At 41.9% G+C, this 11,313-nt stretch overlaps 1 long non-coding RNA gene across 1 annotated transcript; it reads right to left on the bottom strand.

Moving 5' to 3' along the window:
* Positions 1 to 2,776: 2,776 nt before the first annotated feature.
* LOC119089125 lies at positions 2,777 to 4,162 on the bottom strand. Its single transcript, XR_005092957.1, has 2 exons — positions 4,001 to 4,162; positions 2,777 to 3,180 (listed from the first exon to the last, which is right to left on the bottom strand). It is a non-coding gene; the product is annotated as an uncharacterized LOC119089125 (long non-coding RNA).
* Between the last annotated feature and the right edge of the window lie 7,151 nt (positions 4,163 to 11,313).

Below are 11,313 nucleotides of genomic sequence, written 5' to 3'. Positions count from 1 at the left end.
CATCATCATCCTATGTCATTAACTTAGATGCAATCTCTCCTTCACTCATGTCCCTGCTGTTTCATTTGCCAACACATTACAACACCAGTCTTTCCAAACACGTCATCAATCTCCAGAAACGATGCTCATCTCCACTACCTTCAGCACCACATGACGCTTTTCACATAGGGATTTCTCAATGCTTCATGAACTAACTTTGATTTTGGTTTCATCCTTCCTGTCATGGAGAGGTCCTCCATCAGTTGAGGCTGTATTCTTTGTCTTTTTAAGATGTATTATTCAGTTATGTAGTTGAGGACATGACCCTTCATGAGTCCTCCTGAATTTCTCCTTCATAGCAAGAAATACTTAGGTTCTCAGAATATCAGAATAGCCATACAAAGTGCAGGTGATACAAATAGGTGTGGTGGCCTGTAACATCAGCCACTGAAAGGCTGGCATAGGGGATTCTAAATTTGATGCCAACCTGGGAAACTTTGAGATTTCTGTCTCAAAAATAGCTTTTTTAAGTAGGAAGATTAGTTGGGGGGTTAACTCAATGGTAACATGCCAGCCTATGATGTGTGAAGCTTTGTGTTCAGTCCCCAGCATCACTAAAACAAATTTCTAATGATGACGGGCTTCCAAACTAAACAAGAAGTTTCCACATATGCTTCCTTTAAAGATCAGCAAAACTGATTCACTACTGAGGAATATAATCAGTGCCTCAATCTAATTTTCCTTGCAGCAAAACCCAACCCTGCCTATCTTTCCTGTTTATCCTGATGATAAAATATTTTCAGAGAATATTCATTTGAGCAGATTTTTATTAATTTCAATATTTCTATCTGAAAACTGCATGGCAACTGACCAAACTCAACAGTAACAAATCCTATAATCATGGGAACCTAAGAAAATAAAAGACACTAGAAATTAATCAAAATAAAAAATTCCAATGAGTCCTGTTGTAGAACATTATTTTAAGGTGTGTTACTTTTGTTTGTGTTGCATTTGTTTAACTCTGTGAAGCTGTCTAAAACACCTGATGGTCTAGTAAGGAACTGAATGGCCAATAGCAAGGCAAGAGAAAGGATAGGTGGGGTTGACAGGCAGAGAGAATATATAGAAAAAAGGCAGAGGAAGAAAGTGAAGGGTTCACAACACGCCACCACGGTCGCATATACCAGGCAGACACTTCTGCCTAGCTGATTCCAAGTCAGGATAGGCATTTCCGGGTCAGGGCGTCTCTTGTAACCAGGATACCTGGCGGACCTGGACACCTCCGCCTAGCCATTTCCGGGTCAAGGCATCTTGTGTGACCAAGATCCATGATGTTTCATGGCCACGTAAGCGCACAACGTGACCATGTGATCTACGCACACGCGTGGAGTAGTGAGGTGACCTGGCCACGCCCCCAGCCGGTTTTAAAGCGGAGCGCCATATTCCCGGTCCTCTCTCTTCCTCTACTCCACGCACGTGTCTCTCCCGCAGGCCTGCGCACTCTCTATCCCTTTATCTCTAATAAACTCTTATAAGCAGATTCTGTCGTGTTTTGTGACACTTCCTTGCAGGGTAAGAACACAACGCTGCTAAATAACTAACAGAAAGAAGTAGCCAGAGAAGAAGGAGGACATCGGGGCCAGCCACCCAGCTCCATATCTAGTCACAGAGTAAGAGCGAAAGTAAGATTACAGAAGTAAGAAAAGGAAAAAGCCCAGAGGCAAACAAAAGGTAGCTGGGATCATTTAAAGTTTAAGAAAAGTTGGCTAGAAACAAGCCAATGAAGGCTGGGCATTTATAATTAAGAATAAGTCTCCATGTGTGATTTATTTGGGAGCTTGGTCACAGGCCCTCCAAAAGAGCAAAAAGAACCAACAAAAGAGTCCTTTTCTTCATTGAACAGTTATATATTTAAAATGTAGTCAATATCCAAGCAATGATTCTGGTCTACTCTCTGTCTAGGTTGAGCAGTTCTGCTCAGTCATGGATACCCCTTCCAGTGGGAAATCTCTCGACACATTTTGAGCATGCTGCCATGCATCATACAGGTCACTGAATATCCAATGACAAGCAGGCATTATCTGACACAAAATGCTGATAGTGATGACACTGAGAAACAGCCTTGTTATAGATAGCCTTCGGGAAGCTACAAAAGCAACAAAGAAAACACTAGAGGTCAGTAGGATATCATGAAATGCAGTCCCCTAGTTCCTTGGTTCCTTGGATCTCAAACCTCTGTACCTCTTGTAAGACAAGGTAAATACATTGATAGTAGGAATCATTGTTTTGACTGCTGTAGAAGGAAGGAAGATAGAATTACAAAAAGTAACATGGGGAAAGTCCGTAAGGTTGGATTTGATTTGTAGGTGATCAGTCTAAACACAGAGATATATTTTATGCTGTAATACATAGTTAACATACACTGTGCTATTGTATGTTAACTTCATGTCTTTTCCCATAGAATAAGCCTAGAAATACCCCTAGCAAAAATGATATCTATATAATAATTCCCTTCTCTATGAAAAAAAAAAAAAACAAAACAGGACTTCTTGAAAAACTGCATGATTCCAGATATGAGACCAAGGTGCTGTCCCAAAGAATAAGAATGTTCAGAAAAGCACACGAAGGTACATCAAAGGTACCTGGTTTGACAACTCTCAATTACCAAATTTAAGGCAATTAATAACATGACAATAAAGTTAACATCATGAACTAATAAAAACTATAGATTAATGAGAGATAGAAAAGCTATTATTTACTTGAGAAAGCCAGTTGAATAAACATAGAATTTGTCATATAGATTTATGAATTTTAATCCTAAACAGGGTTATTGCTTCCAGCAAAGATCATCACTACATAGCAATACCACTTCATAACAGATTGTTAGGGAAGCAGATATGTAATGTCTCCTAGAACTTCAGGATCATTTACTAGAGCAAAAAAAAAATGTATTCTACACAAAGATGCAACAGTCAGCCCTGCAGGAGGCACTCACATTCATGTGCATGGAGAGGACAGCATGGAATTGGGTGCTATTCAGGCCTGTGGTCTCAGTATTTAGGAGTAGAGGCAGGACAGCCAGTTTCAGGACAATTTGGGGCTACATCAAAAGACCATGTCTCAGGAAACAAATGGCTGGGGATGTCTCTCGGTGGAAGAGCACTTGACTAGCATGCACACGGCCTTGTAGTTCAGGAAGCACTGGAGAAAAAAGAGTAGATGGAACATCTCTGGTCTCCGATGTGACATGTTGAAGAAGACATGTCACTCATGTGACATTGCCAATATACCTTAGTCCATCTGCTTCCACCTCCCCAGATGGGAGTGCAGACATTTGCCACTATTAAACCCAACTATTACGCCCCCAACATGGAGATCCAAACTTGGGTCCTTATGTTTTGCACAGTCCTCTACCAGCTAAGCCATCTCTGCCAGTTCCTGACCTTCAGTTTTAAAACATAAAATAAGCTTTCCAAACCCCAATCTTTAAGTAAGTCTCCAGTGTTTCACCAGAGATGCACAGCTTCCTCCTCAGACTCTGCCTGGGTCTTTGAGTTATGGCTTGCCCAAAGGAAGGAGATACAGGTGGTGGTTCACACCTTTAATCCCAGCACTCGGGAAACAGAGCCAGGTGGATCTCTGTGAGTTCGAGGCCAGCCTGGTCTACAGAGTGAGTTCCAGGAAAGGGGCAAAGCTACACAGAGAAACCCTGTCTCAGGGAAAAAAAAAAAAAAGGAAGGAGATATGTCCAGGAAGCTCCAGAAGCCACAGGCACACCTGTGTGAGTCAGAATTTATGCCTAACTCAAGGTAGATTTGACACATACAGCTTCAGATGAGTTAAGCAAATCAGTTATTTGCTGGCTCTGTTCCTTTAGCATACAACAGAAGTAATTCTGTGGGAACATTCACACTTCACAAGTCAGAATTTTTATGCCTGACCATATTAGGGTTCCATTTCTGACTCTTCCTTGGAGAGTCCCCTCTGGTAATTCACTTTGAGGTTTTATCTGATTTCTTACCTAGCGCACCACACTTGTCCCTCACAGGAATCCTCAGAATACGTAAGTGTATGCATGCTTCTGTATTTGCTTCTTTGGATATTTCTGAGCTCCACCAGGAAGGGGCTGGGTCACTTGGCTCTGTGTTTAGTGCTCAGCAGGCCTGGAACTCAGCAGGAACAAGCTCCTGTAGATACAATGATTGCAGAGAGCTGTCATCCTATTCTGGGCTGTAGCAAAGAGCAAGCCCTGTACTTCAGACCCAGGCAACAGCAGGTCAAAGCCCAGATCTCTCACAGTCCCCAATATTGAAGTCATGTTCCAGTAGCCAAGCCACTGGGATCAGGTGAAACTGCTTGAATTCAAGGATGGATAGCAAAATAACATATGATCTTATTCAAAATTCAAGCTTGTTCCTCCACATTAGTTACACTCCCCTCAGCCATGTTCTCATAGACCATCTCACTGAAAACTGAACCAGTGTGCTGGGTAGAAAATTGGAAGTCTTTTTAAAACATTCAGAAAACAAACCAGCAAACACTCTAAATTACAAATAAAACTATAATTTTAATCATTTTCATGTAGCAACACATACTTTGAACATTCCATTAAAGGTCTAAACAAGAATCTGAAAGCTAATAAAAGAAGAATAGGAGGTAGTTAACTGTATTTAACTATATGTATTGTTGTTTAGTAATGGAAAAGATACTTATGGTCAAAGCACACCATTATAATACATAGCCATATATACTATAATCATATAATACAGCTATAACATATAGCAGTATGTAATGTAGTCATGTATGTGTGTATGATATATCGAGTATGAATACACATGAACATTCATGTGGCTATGTGGATACAGTTTTCCTGGAGTGTATGATGGGACAAACACAGGAGATATTCCACAGAGAGGATCCTCATGTTCAGGCATGCTCACACCAGGATGGGCTTGAGAGCCACTACTACCGGGATTTATTGTCAGTTTGAAGAGATCTGGAAGGTCAGATTCTGAAAAGGTGTGTGTGCCTGGATGCACATTTGTGCCTGTGTGCAGTGTGTGTGTGTGTGTGTGTGTGTGTGTGTGTGTGTGTGTGTGCGCGCACATGTGTGTTTATGTCTGGGTGCACATTTGTGCCTGTGTGCAGTGTGTGTGTGTGTGTGTGTGTGTGTGTGCGCGCACATGTGTGTTTATGTCTGGGTGCACATTTGTGCATTGTGTGTGACCTTGTGTGTATGTGTGTGTGTGTGTGTGTGTGTGTGTGTGTGCCTGTGCATCTCACTCTCTTTCTCTGTGTGTGTATGTGTGTACGCATTGTTCACATTTGTGCATTGTATGTGCACACATATGTACATATGTTCCTGTGTGTGTGCCTGTACATCTGTCTCTCTCTCTCTGTGTGTGTGTGTGTGTGTGTGTGTGTGTGTGTGTGTGTGTGTGTGTTTTATGGGGAAGGGTGGACAGCCTTCATGAGACTCTAACAAAAGCCTGTGGGGGAAGCTCACTGGACAGAGGCTATTTCTTCAAAGCCATAGGGGTTTGTGCTGTGTATCTTTTTCAGTTTAAGGATGCAGTATTTCATTCTCAGAAACTGGCAAGCCATATCTGTTGGGAATGGCAGAAGTCATAACGTCAGCACAGCTGCTTGACAACGGTCCAGCAAAGCTGAGCTGCATGATGGCTGCCATGCCACCTTTGGTTTTCATCTCTACCTGTTACATACTTGGGGCACTTTTAATATTTGTACAATTTGGGGTTGTTGGATTGATGGAAAATTTCTTACGAATCACATAAGCCTCCTCCCAGAAGTATTGCTTCTAAGCTTCCCCAGGAAAGTCCTGAACATACTATCTTCCCCCCACCCACTTTGAGGGAGATATCTTTATCTACTTGAAGGTCTTCCTTATGCCTTGAAGGTTGTGACACATAAGTCAGAGGTCTCTTTGAGAGGCTATGAGACATTCTTGAAACATATTTCCCTGTACTTACACAGTATTAAGATATTCAAAACAAAATAAACTCAAAAAAAGTCAACAATATTTTGTGGGCTAGAGGAGTTGACCACAGTTCAGATTTTAAGCTTCTTCCCGCTATACACTCAGGCAATTGCATGGCATATATGGCAACCAAGTTAGGTTAGCTGGTTACCTCAGCCCTACACAAGGACTATTGAAGAGCAAAGTATACAGTAGAAAGATGATAAAAGAATGAGACGTCAGGACCTCCCTTTCTTAGAAAAGTTAGCACATGCAGAGCCACTGTGGTGCCATATGACCAAGGAACAACAGAATGGCAGGATTAGACACATAAACAAATTATATAAAAAATAAACATTGTATTATGCTAGAATTTGAATAAATAACTGCAGCAGCATTAGCCTGAGAATTTTTTCTGGGCACCTTGACTATTAAGAGTTAATAATACACTACATAGAATATGACAACATATCCAGGCTGACTAGGAAATTTTGTTTTGGTCTACCATCCTTGAAGCAACCAAAGCTACTAGCCTAAGAACAGACTGTCATATATCTATAGATTCTTAAAATTTGGGTTATAGTGTTAAATCAGGAAGAATGATAACTCTGTTTATTAGTGATGTCAAAACTTGGGGGGAAATGACTGGAAATGATAACTCTGTCCTGTCACAGTTTATCAATGATGACTAAAAGATGAGCAAAAGGAAGTGAAACACATGTCCAAAACCAAAAATGATATGATCTATGTTTTGTAACATCATGAATCTATCCCTGCTTACTAAATTCTGCTAGTCAGTCAGGCTGCAAGATTCTTCTGACCTGTGTGGCCTGGCTCACTTCCTTCCTCCGCTGACTCCTTACATCCTCTGCTAAGACCTGTCCCACAAGGGATGCTTCCCATCAGAGTAAGACAAGTCACACAAAAATGTGCTTCCTCTCTGTCCATCTCTCCTGAAATGAAACTAAGAAGTGTCCCATGTCTGATTCCTCCTCTTGCCGCTCTTGCATCCACCAATCTTCAATCCCTGCCCTTATCCAGAGCTGGACTCCAGGAAGAAACTGTTGATATTTACTAACATTAAGTCATTTTTGTCCTTTGCTCTTCCTGCAATAGAAATACTTTTAAGGTTCTGTTCTGTATTCTTGATATAATCCATCTTCCATCAAACAAACATTTTTTGTTTTTTATTTTATTTTTGAGATTATAACTTAATTACATGTTTCCTCCTCCCCTTTCCTCCCGTAAAACACTCCTATACACCTCTCCATTCTTTCCTATAAATTCATGGCCTCTTCTTTCACTAACTGCATATATATCCCTATATACAATCTGCTCCTGTTCTGTTCATATAATGTTCTTTATACATATGTATTGAGGGCTGAGTATTTAGCAATGGCCAACCAATTGGTGTGCTCTTCCATGGGGCACCTGTCTAGCTCCCTGCTTTACAAAGTTGGCCACAGTTCTTTGTGTAGGGTTGAAGCCTTCTGGGTTTTTTTCCCTGTTAACTTTTTCACGTCCATTGGTGTCGTCCTTGTTCAGCTCACATTTGGGCAGTCAGGTTAGTGAGACTCTATGGGTGTAGCTTCTGATGATACTAGGAGACACAATCTCACACAATAAAAGCTGTATTCAAGAAACACACAACCAGCATCATCCTAAATGGAAAAAGGCTTGATGCAATCCCGAAGGAATCGGGAATAAGACAGGGATGTCCACTCTCCCCACTCCTTTTCAACATTGTGCCCAGATCACTAGCTGGAGTACTGAGGCACAAGAAGGAAAATAAATGTTCACATATAGGGAAAGAGGTCACACCCTTCCTATTGTTTTCTTCTTGATGATTTGGTGACTTGGAAGAATCCTCGGGATCAAGTTAACTGATCTTTCTGATTATCGAGTAGACTGATGGACAGCTTCATGACATCAGATGATTATTGAAAGGTATGTTTAAACACAGGTCGACAGTACTTAGAATCTGAATGAGGTATTTGAAATTTTCTCTCCAAATTCCAATCCCGACATTTTCTAAAAGATATATACAACTTGTAATTGAAATGATGTTTTTGTTCTAAAAATAGAATGTTACCATGGCAAAAAATAAATGGAAGTGGTCACCTGGATTACAAGGAATAAACTAAGTTATGTAAATCCTTGGGAACAAATGCTCTGAGTAAAAGAAATCCACTGGCTTCCTCGTTCTTTCTTTTTGTTTATATACCCGAGTGGTTCCCCTGAGTCTGTGACTAGTCTGGCAAAATACATAATACAGTAACATGATGTGCATAATGTGAGCCAACAATTCAGGTAATAATTATAACAAGGTGTAATACTATCACAAGACTCTGCAATGGATTCATTTTTACCGATTCCACTAAAGCCTGTTTCAGCCAAAAAGCTTCACACAAAAACTGCTTAATTCAGTATATTCTCTGACACTTGTATTCTAAAGGAAATATTAAGTCTTTCACAATCCTCTCCTTGCTTTACTAGCAACTTGGAGTCAAAATGAAAGAGAACTTTACAACTTAAATAATGACCTGGGGAAGTCTGGAAGTCAAACTTGAACCTGCTTTTGTTTGTCTTGTTGTTTGATTGTTTTAATGGAAACAAGGAAGGAGGAAGAAGGTAAGGGGAGAGGAAAGGGAGGGAGAGCATTGGGGAGAGAGGACCACCTTTTCAGGAAGTGCTCTCCAGCTCTGCTGCTGTGTGAATTTGGCACTGGGCCCTGCCTGCTTTTCACCCCCCACCTCCACTCCCTGTGCCTCTGCAAGGCTCAAAACCCTGTACTGCCTTAGAAGACACTAGTGTCAGATTCAGGCATGAGAAAATCATGACCCAGACAAACATAAACTCCTATTAGAAATAAATGCTATTTATATGATTTTACATTATTTATCATCACCACATTACTGATTACTGCTGTAAAAACTATCACCACCTTCTGAAATTGCCTCAGGAGTGAATAGTGGAGAGCAGCCTGGATTGTTACAATTTCATGGTGTGGAACCGCTCTGAGAGTGAGGAAGCATATTTCTTTTCCAGAAAGTTCCATACTTAAGTGGGGAAAATGTGAGCTCACATATAGATGCATCTCTCTCTGCTGTGGGTGTTTAGCTGCCCTGTAAAATGCATGCACTAGAAGGTTTTCTCCAGATCTATTGCTCTGACAGAGCACCAAAGGTGGGAACTTTATGGGTTCAATTTAATGTTCTATTCATTATTTTTGGCATATTTTCTGTCCTCATTCCTTGTCAGTTTTTTAAACGTTGAGATCAAAAAGATTAATTCATAACATCTCATGTCAAAATTTATCTTTCATCTTTTGCCAACATTTTCTTAAAACTGAGATTCAGCATACCTCTGCTAGTATGGGACTGTGCACAGAACCAGCCTGGGGCAGCCTCCCTGTTCCCAGAGTAAGGAAAGCTGCATGAGGAGCCAATCTGCCTTCAGCAATGGACCTCTTTATTGCTTGCTGCAGGCCTGGAATCTGTAGGTGGTGCCATGTTTTCCACAGACACTCTGAGAACAGGCGCTGGGTATTAACCTTCTGACTTCATCAATATGCTCATCTTTTCTTTTCTTTTCGTTACATACCAACCAGTTTCCCCTTCCTCCTCTCCTCCAATTCCCTACCCCCACATCCCTTCTACCCTCTGTCCCCATCCTCTCTTCCTCTCTCTCCATTCAGATGGGGCAAGGTCTGGCTTGGGAATCCACAAAGCATGGCATATCAAGTTGCATCAGGACCAAGCTCCTCCCCCCTACATCAAGGTTGGACAAGGCATCCATCCCACCATGGGGAACAGGTTCCAAAGAGCCAGCTCATGCATCAGGGACAGGACCTGGCCCCACTGCTAGGGACTCCACGAAAGACCAAACTACACAACTGCCACCCAGATGCAGAGGGCCTAGGTCGGTCCCAGGTCATCTTCCTAGCTGCCCATCCAGAGTCCCTGAGCTCCCACAAGGTCAGGTCAGCTGTCTCTGTGGGTTTTCCCATCATGATCTTGATGCTCCCTTGCTGCTATAATCCCTCTACCCTTTCTTCAAGTGGACTCCCAGAGCTTGGTCCAGTGCTTGGCTGTGGACCTCTGCATCTGCTTCCATCAGGCACTAGATGAAGGTTTTATGATGACAGTTAGGGTATTCACCAATCTGAGTACAGGGAAGGCCAGTTCAGGCACCCTCTCCCCTATTGCTAGGAGACTTAGCTAGGTCATCCTTGTGGCTTCCTGTGAGTTTCACTGGTGCCAGTTTCTCCCTAGCCCCTTAATTGCCCTCTCTATCAAGATACCTCTTTTATTACTTTCCCCCTCTATCCTGCCCCCAACTCTACCATCCTGATCCCTCATGTTCCCATCCCTCATCTCCTCCTCTATACCGCCCCACCCCCGGTTTACCCAGGACATCTCACCTATTTCCTCTTTCCAGGGAGATCCAGGCATCCCTCTTAGGGTCCTCCTTGTTACCTAGCTTCTCTGGGGCTGAGGATTTCCAAAGTGTCTGTACAAGTTTGGACTCCAACCAGCAGTGGAGGCGTGTTCCCCTTGTTCCACATCCTCTCCAATATAGATTGTCATCAGTGTTTTTTATCTTGGCCATTCTGACAGGTATAACATAGTATCTCAGAGTCATTTTGATTTGCATTTCCCTGATAGCTAAGGATGTTGAACAATTCTTTAAGTGTATCTTGGCCATTTGAGATTCTTCTGTTGAGAATTATCTCTTTAGGTCTGTACCCCATTTTTTAATTGGATTATTTGGTATTTTGATGTCTAGTTTCTTGAGTTCTTTATATATTTTGGGTATCTGTAAGATGTGGGGTTGGTGAAGAACTTTTCCCATTCTGTAGGCTACCATTTTGTCTTATTGACAGTGTCCTTTGCCTTACAGAAGCTTTTCCTTTGTTTGTATGCTACTTTGTTTGGGTTTTCTGGTTTGGTTGGGTTTCCTTTGAGGCTGTCACTCAGTATATACTCAAGGCTGGCATAGAATTCTCAGTCTTCCTGCCTCAGCCTCCTTACAGCTTGGATTACAGATGGGCACCATCATGCCAGGCTTCTTTCATCACTCCTTTAATATCTCTGTACATAATTGTGGTGATATTTTCTTTGTGTACCCCAATAAAGCTTATTTGAGGATCAGAGGAAAAAACTGGCCACTATACTAAACATAGAAGTCAGGCAATGGTAGCACAGGCCTTTAATCCTAGCACTCAGGAGACAGATTAATCTGGATCTCTGTGAGTTCAAGGCTATGCTGGGAACAGAGCCAGGTGTGGTGGCACACGCCTTTATTCCCAACACTAGTTGGCCATAGTGGATGGAGGTCTGCACAGACAAACAGGA

This window comes from Peromyscus leucopus, chromosome 15 (assembly GCF_004664715.2).
Source record: "Peromyscus leucopus breed LL Stock chromosome 15, UCI_PerLeu_2.1, whole genome shotgun sequence".
NCBI classification, from domain to species: domain Eukaryota; kingdom Metazoa; phylum Chordata; class Mammalia; order Rodentia; family Cricetidae; genus Peromyscus; species Peromyscus leucopus.
Note: the sequence above shows the minus strand (reverse complement) of the source record. Positions and strands in the feature narration are given on the sequence as shown.